The sequence below is a fragment of the Trachypithecus francoisi genome, unplaced genomic scaffold (assembly GCF_009764315.1).
Source record: "Trachypithecus francoisi isolate TF-2019V2 unplaced genomic scaffold, Tfra_2.0 Lachesis_group21, whole genome shotgun sequence".
Lineage (NCBI taxonomy): Eukaryota > Metazoa > Chordata > Mammalia > Primates > Cercopithecidae > Trachypithecus > Trachypithecus francoisi.
The window spans coordinates 47,877,255-47,890,106 of NW_022681467.1; positions in this window are offsets into that span (position 1 = coordinate 47,877,255).

The window sequence follows — 12,852 nt, forward strand, 5'->3', positions numbered from 1 at the left end:
GGGTTTCACCATGTTAGCCAGGATGGTCTCAATCTCCTGACCTCATGATTCACCCGCCTCAGCCTCCCAAAGTGCTGGGATTACAGGCATGAGCCACTGCACCTGGCTCCTACCATTAGTTTTAATGGTCACATAATATTTCATTATAGGGTTGCATCATAATTTATTTGCTATGTTACTGGATGTTTGTTAATGATTTTCCTTCTTTCTTTTTTTTTTTTTTGAGACAGAATCTTACTCTGTCACCCAGGCTGGAGTACAGTAGCATGATCTTGGCTCATTGAAACCTCTGCCTCCCAGGTTCAAACAATTCTCCTGCCTCAGCCTCCCGAGTAGCTAGGACTATAGGCATGTGCCACCATGCCCGGCTAATTTTTTATATATATATATATATATATATATTTTTTTTTTTTTTTTTTTTTTTTGAGACGGAGTCTTGCTCTGCCGCCCAGGCTGGAGTGCAATGGCCGGGTCTCAGCTCACTGCAAGCTCCGCCTCCTGGGTTTACGCCATTCTCCTGCCTCAGCCTCCCAAGCAGCTGGGACTACAGGCGCCCGCCATGTCGCCCGGCTAGTTTTTTGTATTTTTTAGTAGAGACGGGGTTTCACCGTGTTAGCCAGGATGGTCTCGATCTCCTGACCTCGTGATCCGCCCGTCTCGGCCTCCCAAAGTGCTGGGATTACAGGCTTGAGCCACCGCGCCCGGCCAATTTTTTATATTTTTAGCAGAGATGGGATTTCACCATGTTGGCCAGGCTGGTCTCGAACTCCTGACCTTGTGATCTGCCCACCTCGGCCTCCCAAAATACTGAGATTACAGGCGTGAGCCACGACCCTGCCGTTAATGATTTTTTAGATATCATAAGTAATATCATAGTAGCTTTTTAAATTGGCCCATGCGAACACATGGTGTCTCCATGCCAGCCGTCCCGAAGAGCTGCCAGAATAACTTGTCTCAACACCACGTGGAAGGGCTTTTTCTTCCTTTCTTTTTTCAGATTATTTTTTTCAATGTGGATTCTATCCAGATCTATTTCTCAGTAAGAATCACAGTTCTTGAAAAGTTAACAGCCTTTGTTTGACTAGAAAGCTCACGATTTCTTCTGTTCTCAAGTTTTTGACCACTTCGCATTTAATAGATAAAATATAATATAGAAATGGCAAATGTCTTGCAGGGTGCAGACATATTGGTAATCCTACTCCATGTTCTAAATCTGGCAACTAAAATAAATTTGAATTTGTTACCAGTGCTTAAAAGTTGATGTATTTCTCATAAGAATTGGGATTTACAGCTTTTTGCAAAAATGGAAGGATCTGGCAAATCCGGACCTGGATTGTCAAATGGTAACCCTTGGCTGGGCCTGAGAAGCTCCGGTGGATGAAGTCCAGCCTCTCTGATTTACCCCAGTCCCCATTCCTCCCTGTTATTCTTTTTTTTTTTTTTTTTTTTTGAGACGGAGTCTCGCTCTGCCGCCCAGGCTGGAGTGCAGTGGCCGGATCTCAGCTCACTGCAAGCTCCGCCTCCCGGGTTCACGCCATTCTCCTGCCTCAGCCTCCCGAGTAGCTGGGACTACAGGCGCCCGCCACGTCGCCCGGCTAGTTTTTTTGTATTTTTAGTAGAGACAGGGTTTCACCATGTTAGCCAGGATGGTCTCGATCTTCTGACCTCGTGATCCGCCCGTCTCGGCCTCCCAAAGTGCTGGGATTACAGGCTTGAGCCACCGCGCCCGGCCTGTTATTCTTGATAACAAGGCCGAGAATCAGTTTCCCTCCTTCATTGCCTCTGTGAGTCATGTTGAATTTAACCAAAATGTGTAACATGTTTCTGATAGAAAAAAAGAACTTCTCCTTCCCCATGGTTTCAATATTTCTGTTAACTAAAAGACTTCACTAAGTTACTTACATTACCTCCACTACGTCCAAATAAATAAAAAAATTAAAAAGCCTATTTTATAACAAAGTGTTGGATGCCTCATGTAATTTATTATTCTTGACTGTCAGAACAATAGTCAAGAGGTAAAAACTATTATCACTATTTCATAGATGCAGAAACTTAGTCTCAGAAAGCCTAAATACATTTTCTTCAGGCAAAAGACCAATAAAAGACTACGCTAGTTAAGAATCTTTGGCCAGGCACGGTGGCTCACGCCTGTAATCCCAGCACTTTGAGAGGCAGGCCAGGAGTTCAAGACCAGCCTGTGCAACATGGCAAGACGCTGTCTCTACAAAAAAAATCAAAATTAGCTGGGTGGTGGTATGCACCTGTAGTCCCTGCTGCACAAGAGGCTGAGATGGGAGGATTCCTTTAGCCCAGAAGGTTGGGGCTGTGGTGAGCTGTGATGGCACCACTGCACTCCAGCCCATATGACAGAGCAAGCCCCTGTCTCTAAATTTAAATAAATAAATAAATAAATAAGAATCAATGATGGCAAGTAACAGAAACCGTAGAACAGATTTTCACAGTATTTTAAAATCAATCTATTAGAATTATTTACTTAAATTATTTCTGGCAAGTGACTTTCAGATACTATCTTAAAGTATTAAGAGAACACGCAGGGTTTTTTTGGGGGGGGTGTGGTGTCTGGTAATGTTGATAACAAGAATAATGAGGACACAGTAACTGAATTAATTATTGTAAGTTTTTCGAGCAAATATATCCTTCTAACAAAATACAGATGCTTGTTCAACTTCTGTATGATGTGCTACGTCCTGATAAACTCATTGTAAGCTGGAAATGTTGTAAGTTGAAAATTCATTTAATAGATCTAACCTACCAAATACCACACCTTAGTCTAGCCTAAATTAAACATGCCCAGAACACTTACATTAGCCTATGGTTGGGCAAAATCATCTGAAACAGCCTATTTTGGCCAAGCGTGGTGGCTCACGCCTATAATCCCAGTTCTTTGGGAGGCTGAGGCGGGCGGATCACCTGAGGTCAGGAGTTTGAGACCAGCTTGGTGAAACCTCGTCTCTACTAAAAAATATGAAAGATTAGCAGAGCGTGGTGGCATGCACCCATAGTCCTAGCTACTCGAGAGGCTGCGGCATAAGAATCACTTGAACCCGGAAGGCAGAAGTTGCAGTGAGCCAAGATCATGACACCGTACTCCAGCCTGAGCGACAGAGTGAGACTCCGCCTCAAAAATAAATAAATAAATATATACATACATAAAATAAAAAAGCCTATGTTATAAGAAAGTGTTGGATGCCTTGTGTAACGTATTTGATACTGTACTGAAAGTGAAAACAGAATGGGTCACGGGTGCTGCCCAGCAGCATGAGAGAGTATCACACTGGATATCTCTATCCTAGGAAAATATTCAAAAATCAAAATGGAAAGTATGGGTTTCTACTTAATGGGTATCACTTTCACACCCATTGTAAAGTGGAACAATCATCAACAGTACTATTTTACATCAGGAATCGTCTGTAGTTTATAATTTCAAGTGACCAAAATTTTTCAACACTAGGTATTTTAACATACGTAGTTTCCTGTAGTAATCATTCATAGTCAAATGTCAATTCTCTCTTTTTTTTTTTTTTTGAGACGGAGTCTTGCTCTGTCGCCGGGGCTGGAGTGGCCGGATCTCAGCTCACTGCAAGCTCCGCCTCCCGGGTTCACGCCATTCTCCTGCCTCAGCCTCCTGAGTAGCTGGGACTACAGACGCCCGCCACCTCGCCCGGCTAGTTTTTTGTATTTTTTAGTAGAGACGGGGTTTCACAGTGTTCGCCAGGATGGTCTCGAATCTCCTGACCTCGTGATCCGCCCGCCTCGGCCTCCCAAAGTGCTGGGATTACAGGCTTGAGCCACCGCGCCCGGCCAAATGTCAATTCTCAAGGCAGGAAATTCTATTTTCTTTCTTGTATACCAGCACCTATAACAGTACATGGTATTTAGAAAAGGTTGGATGGATATGTTGACGAATGAATGAAAGTGCCTTTTGTCAAGATGGCTTCAGAATATAACTATTAAAGCAAACATTTAACTATTACAGGAAAACATTTTTTTCCTTTCTAGTAAACATATGGAGAAAAAATGTGACATAATAACAGAATACAGCAAATTATAGATTCCATTTAGACTTTATGATAACTGGAATTGTTAAACCTCCTATATTTTTCTCGACAAGGGCTAACAACAATGGGTATCCTGGGGCTTGGCATTTTCAGAAGTACTTACGTGGATAATCTCTCCACTTACAAAGTACCACAGAAAATTGTGGCTAAGGTTTCAATGATAAATTTATCGAAGGCTGGTGGGCTGGTCCAGAGGCTGTCGCTCTGTGATTCTTCCTTTGCTCCCGCTATTTGTCAGGGATGCTGACCCTTATTTCTTGTGTCCAGGGTTCTGGGGGCTTCTAGCTTCCTGCTGGGTTTGGGTAAGGGGTGGAAGGGAGAAGGCAGAGTATTTCTCCTTTTCCCCCTCTATCTTGGTAGCAGTGGCTGTGTCTCCTCCATGGCCCTAGATCCTATCGGATGGGCCCACTGTGGCCTCACCTTCTGCCAGGTGACTGTGGTCTCTGAAAACACCACCTCCTCCCTCTGTCTCTCTCCCTGTCACCTTCCCTGGAGAGAAAAGGCAGTGGCTTCCAGGTGTTAATGTCTGGGTTGCCTAACCATTCCCATTTGATCTCTCAGCTCTTGCATCACTTGGATATCAAATTCCCTGTGTTACATTTACTGAAATTCTTAGAATTGCTTCTCTTTCTCTGGTTAGTCCCTGACTGACATAGCTGTACTAAAGTTTGCAGGGATTACACTTTCATTCTTGCTTTTCTGGACACTCCACGGGTGATTCTTAGACTGGAGAGTGCCTCAGACTTTGAAGGGAACTTGTTGAGGACACATATGCTTGGGCACCATCCAGGGGCCTGGGGTCAGAATCTTGGAGCCTCTGCTCCGGATATGCACAGCACGGAGAGATGCCTCAGGTGACTCCAGTGAGCTCCTCCTAACGTCACTGTCACTGAATCCTGATCCCAAATATTGGAAGGGGACTAAGGGAAATTTCTCTTCCAAAAATTGATTCATTAACAATATTTAGCAATTGCCTGCAATCCTTTATGTAAACATAAATGACAATGAAGAAACACTTGAAATTTAACCTAAGTGCTAAACTCTCTGTAATGAGATATGATCCAGACTAAACCCGCTGGGCATTAAGTGGTAGTTACACAACCAATCATTTTGATGACAGCTGGCTTTGAGTCTTGCCTGGCACATAACTGAGTGTGCACACCTGTGTTTTAATGATATACTCACTTGGATAATTTCACACAAGCAAGTATGCACAGGCCTGATTTTTTTGTTGTTCTTTCATATAGTTAATGCATCAACACAGAAATTCTCAAACGGCACGAAAGGGTAAATAGTGAAAAGTGGATGTCCCTTCCCTTCCCCTCCCCTCCCCTCTGATGGAGTCTCCCTCTGTCCCCCAGGCTGGAGTGCAGTGAGGCGATCTCGGCTCACTGCAAACTCCGCCTCCCCAGTTCACACCATTCTCCTGCCTCAGCCTCCGGAGCAGCTGGGACTACAGGCGCCCGCCACCACGCCCGGCTAATGTTTTTTGTATTTTTAGTAGAGACGGGGTTTCACGGTGTTAGCCAGGATGGTCTCCAGCTCCTGACCTCGTGATCTGCCCGCCTCGGCCTCCCAAAGTGCTGGGATTACAGGCGTGAGCCGCCGCGCCCCGCCCCTAGTTTCTTTTAGGAAGCAACATTGTTACCAGTTTCTTGGTTGTTCTTCAGAACTTTCTGACATACATACAAAAAGACATACACATATTCATCACCCCTGCTTTTTTTAAACAACAAATTATATTCTAATGCAAATAGCATTCTATACCCTGCTTTTCTGCACAAAAATATATCTTGAAAAATATTGCTTATCAGTGCATCTAGATTTGCCTTATTGCTTTAGGAAAAATTCAGTTTTTCATTGTACATGTACACATATACTAAAATTTAAGCAACTCTCATTAATGGACACTGTTTCTAGTTTTTTGTTGCTATAAACACAGCTGTAATGAATATCTATAATTGCATCTGTACATGAAAGAGTCTATCTGCAGACTAATTTGCTAAAATGAAATTGCTAGGTCAAAGGTGCATTTAACATTTTGACATTTTCAATGGGGTACTGCTTAGAACTCCCACCAAGAACTCATTAGAGGACCTGTTTCCTACAGCCTCACTCACACAAAGCCTCACATTTTTTATCAATCTGACGGGTAAACTATGGTTTTCCATAGGGTTAATTTGCATATCTGAATTTAAATAAACAAAAATCACATACTTAACACCTACCTCCAAAAAAATTGCTAACAATTTGTAATTGTTGACTTAGAAGAGGTGCAAATACAATGCAGAGATGGCAAAGGGGATACTTTGTTACAAAGTTTGAATGCCAAAGAGCACATCTGAAAGTTGAAGTGAACTTGTTGGGAGCCTCCATGTGTTAGAAGTTAGAATGTAATACTTTTGAGTGTGAGCTTACAATTGTACTTGATACAATTGTATTTGATACAATTGTGCTTGATTTTCTTTAAAACATCCTAAGAAGGATTTTAGTAAGGGCCACACTGGTTACTAAAAATCAATAGTCCCCCAAATAGAAAGGCTCAACATCACAGAAACGTATTTCTCATTCTCAACAGTCTGAGATAGATGTTACCATCAGTAGGACATTCTCCATCAAAGGCCTGGACCCCTTCCATCTTATGGCTCTGTCTTCCTTTGGGGCTTAACTTGGAGGCCACTCACTTCCCATGGGCTTTGTCTGCGACACATCTATTTCCTGCTTAAGTGCCATTGGCAGAATCCAGTCACATGGTCCATCATGGAAGCAAGTGGGCAGGGCTGGGAAATGCAGCCTCTGGATGAGCAGCAGCCTCTCAGCTACAGCACTACACTAAAGGTGGGGCAAATTTTGATAGACAGTTGTCTCTGCCACAGAAAGGGTTTTCCACTTTGCACATCTAGAGATCTGTGGAGCTAGGTTTTATTTCAGAGAATTGTTATTTAGCTAACTCTACTGGACTTTTTCTTTCTTTCTTTCCTTCTTTCTTTCTCTCTCTCTCTCTTTCTTTTTAGACAAAGTCTTGCTCTGTTGCCCAGGATGGAGTGCAGTGATGTGATTTTGCTTCACTGCAACCTCTGCCTCCCGGGTTCAAGGGATTCTTGTGCCTCAGCCTCCCAGGTAGCTGGAATTACAGGCACTCACTATCACGCCTGGCTAATTTTTGTATTTTTACTAGAGACAGGGTTTTATCATGTTGGCCAGGCTGGTCTTGAACTCCTGAGCTCAAGTGATCCACCCACCCTGGCCTCCCGAAATGCTGAGATTACAGGTGTGAGCCACCACGCCCAGCCTCTAGTGGACTTGTTTTTTGTTTTTTGATTTGGTCAGCCTGGCATCCCCTTCCTACTTCTGATAACAGAAATTTTGTTCTATGATTTCCTTTGGGGGAAATAGTTTCCCATTATTTTACATAACATTAATCACAGTCTCCCATCCCAGTGGTCACAAATGTGGCCATGTCACCCAGACACAGCCAATATCTCCTACTGTACTGAATTATTTTGAAGCTCCTCCCAGCTTCTGTACCATGTAGTTTGTTCTATTTCCCATCTGAAATTCTGTTTCCCATTTGATTTCCTGGGACCACTTCTACTGCTTCCATTTGAGCTGAAGAACTGCCTTATGTGGAACCTCTTTGAGAATCGCCTAGACTGATTTGGGATCCCCTCCCTAGATCCCTAAGTGTGGCTACACTCCAGAACTCACCACAGTGTATCAATTTGATTTGTTGTTCTGTACTCACCACAGTGTATTGTATTGGTTGATTTGTTCGTGTGTTTCAGTTAAGACACCTTTGGCTGCAAGCATCTTACATGAAGCTTTTCTTGGGTATACCTCAAGATGCATATGCCATCAGTCCTTCCAGTAGCTGAAGAGGACTGGGTTTATTGGAACTCTTAGATTGGTTACATCAGTCAGGACTAGCTTTTGACTGGGGCTGTGCCCAGTCTCACTGTAAACTATACACGACAATCTCATTTCCTTTGGCCAGTGATTGGGCTCCCAGTGGGCCAAGTTCTGCTCAGTAAGACATAGAGGAAATCTCCTGATGGCTTTTGAGAATGATTTTCCTTCCTGGAAAGAAAGAGGCATGTGAGAAGAAAGCCCTTGTCTGCCCTCTTCCCCACCTCCATCCTTTCTAGTCTGGTCACTGCCATGGTAGACCTTTTTCCAAGGTGGCAGCAGCCATGTGGTAGACATCCTGTGCAGCTTGGGAGGAAGCTGGGACGCTGAGGTCGGTGGAGTAGAAGGATGAAAAGAAACTGGGTTCTTGCTGACAGTGCTGAGCCACTGAATTCACTCTAGGACTGCCTACCTTCTGATTTTTCATTAAATATCGTAATAAATGGCCTTAGAATTTAAGACAGTTCTCCCCAACCTTATTCCCACTGGGACACATAATTAAAATAACAATTGTATAGCACAAGGTTAAATGGCAGAATATTTGGGGCTTTGATATGGATACTGTTCACAGAAATTAATCGTATTTATGTATGTTGTTTTCTTAAAGTATAAAAAATACAAAAAATAAAATAGGAAGTTTTAGAAATAAGTAATGTATTTTTATAAAAATCTTTTTTTTTTTTTTTTAACATGAGAAACTTGAATTTGCTTTCATGGATAGAACGTTCCTGTGTCAGATTTTATGTTTAAAGTAACTACATGCAATTTCTGTTCAGGCCTTTTTAACGACGACCTGGCCACATATTTGATAGGCACTGTCCACTAAAAGCTTTATTAGTACAAAGAAGCTACATACAAATATAAAGCTTTTTTTTCTTTTTTCTTTTTTTCTTTTTTGCCCAGGTTGGAGTGCAGTGGTGAGATCTTGGCTCACTGCAACTTCCACCTCCCGAGTTCAAGTGATTCTCCTGCCTCAGCCTCCCAAGTAGCTGGGACTGCAGGCACCCACCACCACACCAGGCTAATTTTTTGTATTTTTAGTAGAGATGGGGTTTCATCATGTTAGCCAGGCTGGTCTCGAACTCCTGACTTCAGGTGATCCACCCGCCTCAGCCTCCCAAAGTGTAGGGATTACAGGCATGAACCACCACGCCTGGCAGAGACAGGTTCTTGATGTGTTACCAAGGCTGGAGTACCATAGTGCCACCATTGCTCACTGCAGCCTTGAATCCTTGGGCTCAAGCAGTCCTCCCACCTTGGCCTCCTAAGTAGCTGGGATTACAGGTGCATGCCACCATGCCTGGCTAAGTTTTAATTTTTTTTTTTATTTTTATTTTTGTAGAGGTAGTATCTTGCCCAGGCTGGACTCAAACTCCTGGACTGAAGTGATCCTCTCACCTTAGCCTCTCAAAGTGCTGGGATTACAGGCATGAGTCTTTGCACCTCGCCAAACTAATTTTTAAAACACCTTTTCAGAAATTTCCACTGCTAACATTTTATTTAAAGGCTTTATGAGTAAGTATCTTCTTTTCTTTCATTGACAAATGTTGGTATTTGGGATTTCTTGTGATAATGCAGATGGCTTGCAAGTCCAGTGAATTTTTCTAGATGGAATACTGTCTATTTCACAATAGTGTAAAGTGCGCACGGGCAGAACATACAAGCCTGGTTAGATCAATTCCCTGCTGCTAGCCTGGATTCACTAAAAGGGAACAGATGAGAAAGTACAGAAGTAACTAGGACATATAAAGACAGAAATCAGAACAACTACCTGGAAAGGAACTCAGCAAGAGTTCTGGCCAGACCTCCCACCAATGCCTTGTTAGCTTGGATCTCATATTCCTTGGCATTTGGAACACAAATTCCCCCAGCAGCTCCATTGTCCCTTGGGCAGTGTACACAGTAGCAAGGCTTGCAACTGGCCAGTAAGGCAGATGTCTGGCTGGTGGAACACCTTTTGACCACACTGCATGCATCAAGCACTGTCAGCACTGTTCAGTGGAGGACCTAATTGAAGACCGGTACTGCTTTTTGGCATGGAAGGTCCACACCTATTGTATTTGTCAGGATTCATCTGGTTGCTAATGGGAAAAACCCAAATTTGAACTGACTTTAAACAAAGGAGGGAACATGACTTTCGCTTCAGAGAAGGCTTCTGGTAAGACATCATCAGGGATGGCTCTCTCTCTTTCTTAGCCATGATTTATTTTTGCTTCATCATGTGAAATTAAAATTTTTTTCTTTTGGAGATAGAGTCTTGCTCTGTCACCCAGGCTGGAGTCCAATGGCATGATCTCGGTTCACTGCAACCTCTGTCTCCTGGGTTCAAGCCATTCACTGCAACCTCTGTCTCCTGGGTTCAAGCCATTCTCCTGCCTCAGCCTCCCGAGTAGCTGGGATTACAAGTGCCCACCACCACAGCTGGCTAATTTTTGTATTTTTAATAGAGACGGGGCTTCACCATGTTGGCCAGGCTGGTCTCGAACTCCTGACCTCAAGTGATCCACTCACCTCGGCCTCCCAAATGCTGGGATTACAGGCGTGAGCCACTGCACCTGGCCTAAAATTTAAAAATGTAGTTTCAACTTTTATCTACATTATAAAGGTACATAGTTTAAAGACTTAAATACTCAGCTGGGTGCGGTGGCTCACGCCTGTAATCCCAGGACTTTGGGGGGCTGAGGTGGGCAGATCACGAGGTCAGGAGATCAAGACCATCCTGACACAGTGAAACCCCATCTCTACTAAAAATAAAAAGAATTAGCTGGACATGGTGGTGGGTGCCTGTGGTCCCAGCTATTTGGGAGGTTGAGGCAGGAGAATGGCATGAACCTGGGAGATGGAGGTTGCAGTGAGCTGAGATCGCGCCACTGCACCCCAGCCTGGGCGACACAGCAAGACTCCATCTCAAAAAAAAAAAAAAGAGTGAAATACTCTACCAGGCTTGTTATGAAAAAGATCTTCTCATCTCTATTTCCCAGGCCTCAAAGGAATTATGGTGTAATTATGTTTAGACAAATATTCAACGTTTACATTATGTAAATAGTAGTCACAGCTGAGCCATCGTACATTCTGATTACTTTTCCTCTTCTGCACAACTTTTTGTTTTCGTTAGAGTTAAAAAAATTCTTTTCTGTTTGTTTGCTTACTTTTCTATGCACTAACTCATCTGAATTATTCACCACTGGTTGTGTAAATCTCCCCTCAATGTACTCAGACACATTACAATCTCTATCAGTTTGGTCTTTTTGAAGAGGATTTTTGTATCTGGATTGGGGCAGCTGAGCAGTGGTTGTCTTAGGCTATTTTCTTCATGGTTTTCCTGGAATTTCTTATATTTCTTCCTAATGAGAGATCCTCTGGTTTTATAGACTTCATGTCTTCACTTTTTCAGTTTTTTACCTTTTTTTTTGGTGTAGTAGACTCCTGTGACAATGCACAAGTGAGGTACATTTTAAGATTTAACATGTATATTTTCATACTTTTTTGATAATTTGCTTTTAAAATTCTATGCTAGTTAGTATATTACTCAGCAGTAAAAAGGAGCAAACTATTGATACATGTAAAAACTTGGACGAATCTTGAAGACATTACATTGATAAGAAGAGCCAGTTTCAAAAGGTTACATACTGTGTGATTCCATTTATATGACGTTCTCTAAAAGACAAAACAATGGTGATGGAGAAGAGATCAGTGGTTGCCAAGGTTTAAGGGTGAAGGGAGGGTCTGACTACAAATGGACCACAGGAGGGAGTTTTTTGGGGTGATAGAAATGTTCTGTATTCTGATCTTGGTGGTGGTTATGATATGGCTCCGATGAGTGGAGGGACACCAGGGCTCTTGTCTCACATGAATTGGATAAAACGACATGGACACACGTGGAGTGTTTTTTTTTTTTTTTTTGTGAGATGGAGTCTCGCTCTGTCGCCCAGGCTGCAGTGCAGTGGCGCGATTTGGCTCACTGCAAGCTCCGCCTCCCGGGTTCACGCCATTCTCCTGCCTCAGCCTCCCGAGTAGCTGGGACTACAGGCACCCGCCACCTCGGCCCGGCTAATTTTTTGTATTTTTAGTAGAGATGGGGTTTTACCGTGTTAGCCAGGATGGTCTCGATCTCCCGACCTCGTGATCCGCCTGCCTCGGCCTCCCAAAGTGCTGGGATTACAGGTGTGAACCATCGCGCCCGGCCTACGTGGAGTGTTTTTAAGGAGCAGAGAGTTTAATAGGCAAGAAAGAAGGAGGAAGCTCCCCTACACAGAGACAGAGGGAAGGGGCCTCTAAAGCCAAGAGAGGAGATCCTAAGTGTGGCAGATACCAGTTATATGAGGAGGCGGTATCTGATTAGAATAGGGCTTAGGGGACTGGTTTGACCAGGCATGTCGTTCATGTGGCCCACAAAAAAACTGGCCCTCCCACCCTAGTCTTTTAATATGCAAATTAAAGTTGCCACGATGTTCTATACACCTTGGGATACGTGGGGGTGGCAATGTTGCCAGGCACATGTAGGGCAAGGGCAAGAGGACAACGGTGGGAATTGCCATGTTTGGATAGACTCAGTTTCTAACGGCCTGCATTTGCATATCAAAGGTTGCCTGCCTGGCTCTAAGAAATGGGACTTTCCTGCTAGACAAGAAACGTTTTTGGAGCTGCTTTAAAAGAAACGAAAACTTCCTAAGGACTCCTTTTCCTATCTGCCTAAGATAATTTAATAACTCCCATAACAGTTAAACACATCTATATATATGTTAAAATTTGTAGAACTGTACACTGAAAAAAGTCATTACGTATGTTATAAATTTAAAAATAAAACAGAATTATACATTATAAAGCTACAGTTGATTCTTACAGTCTTATAAAGTCATCATGAACA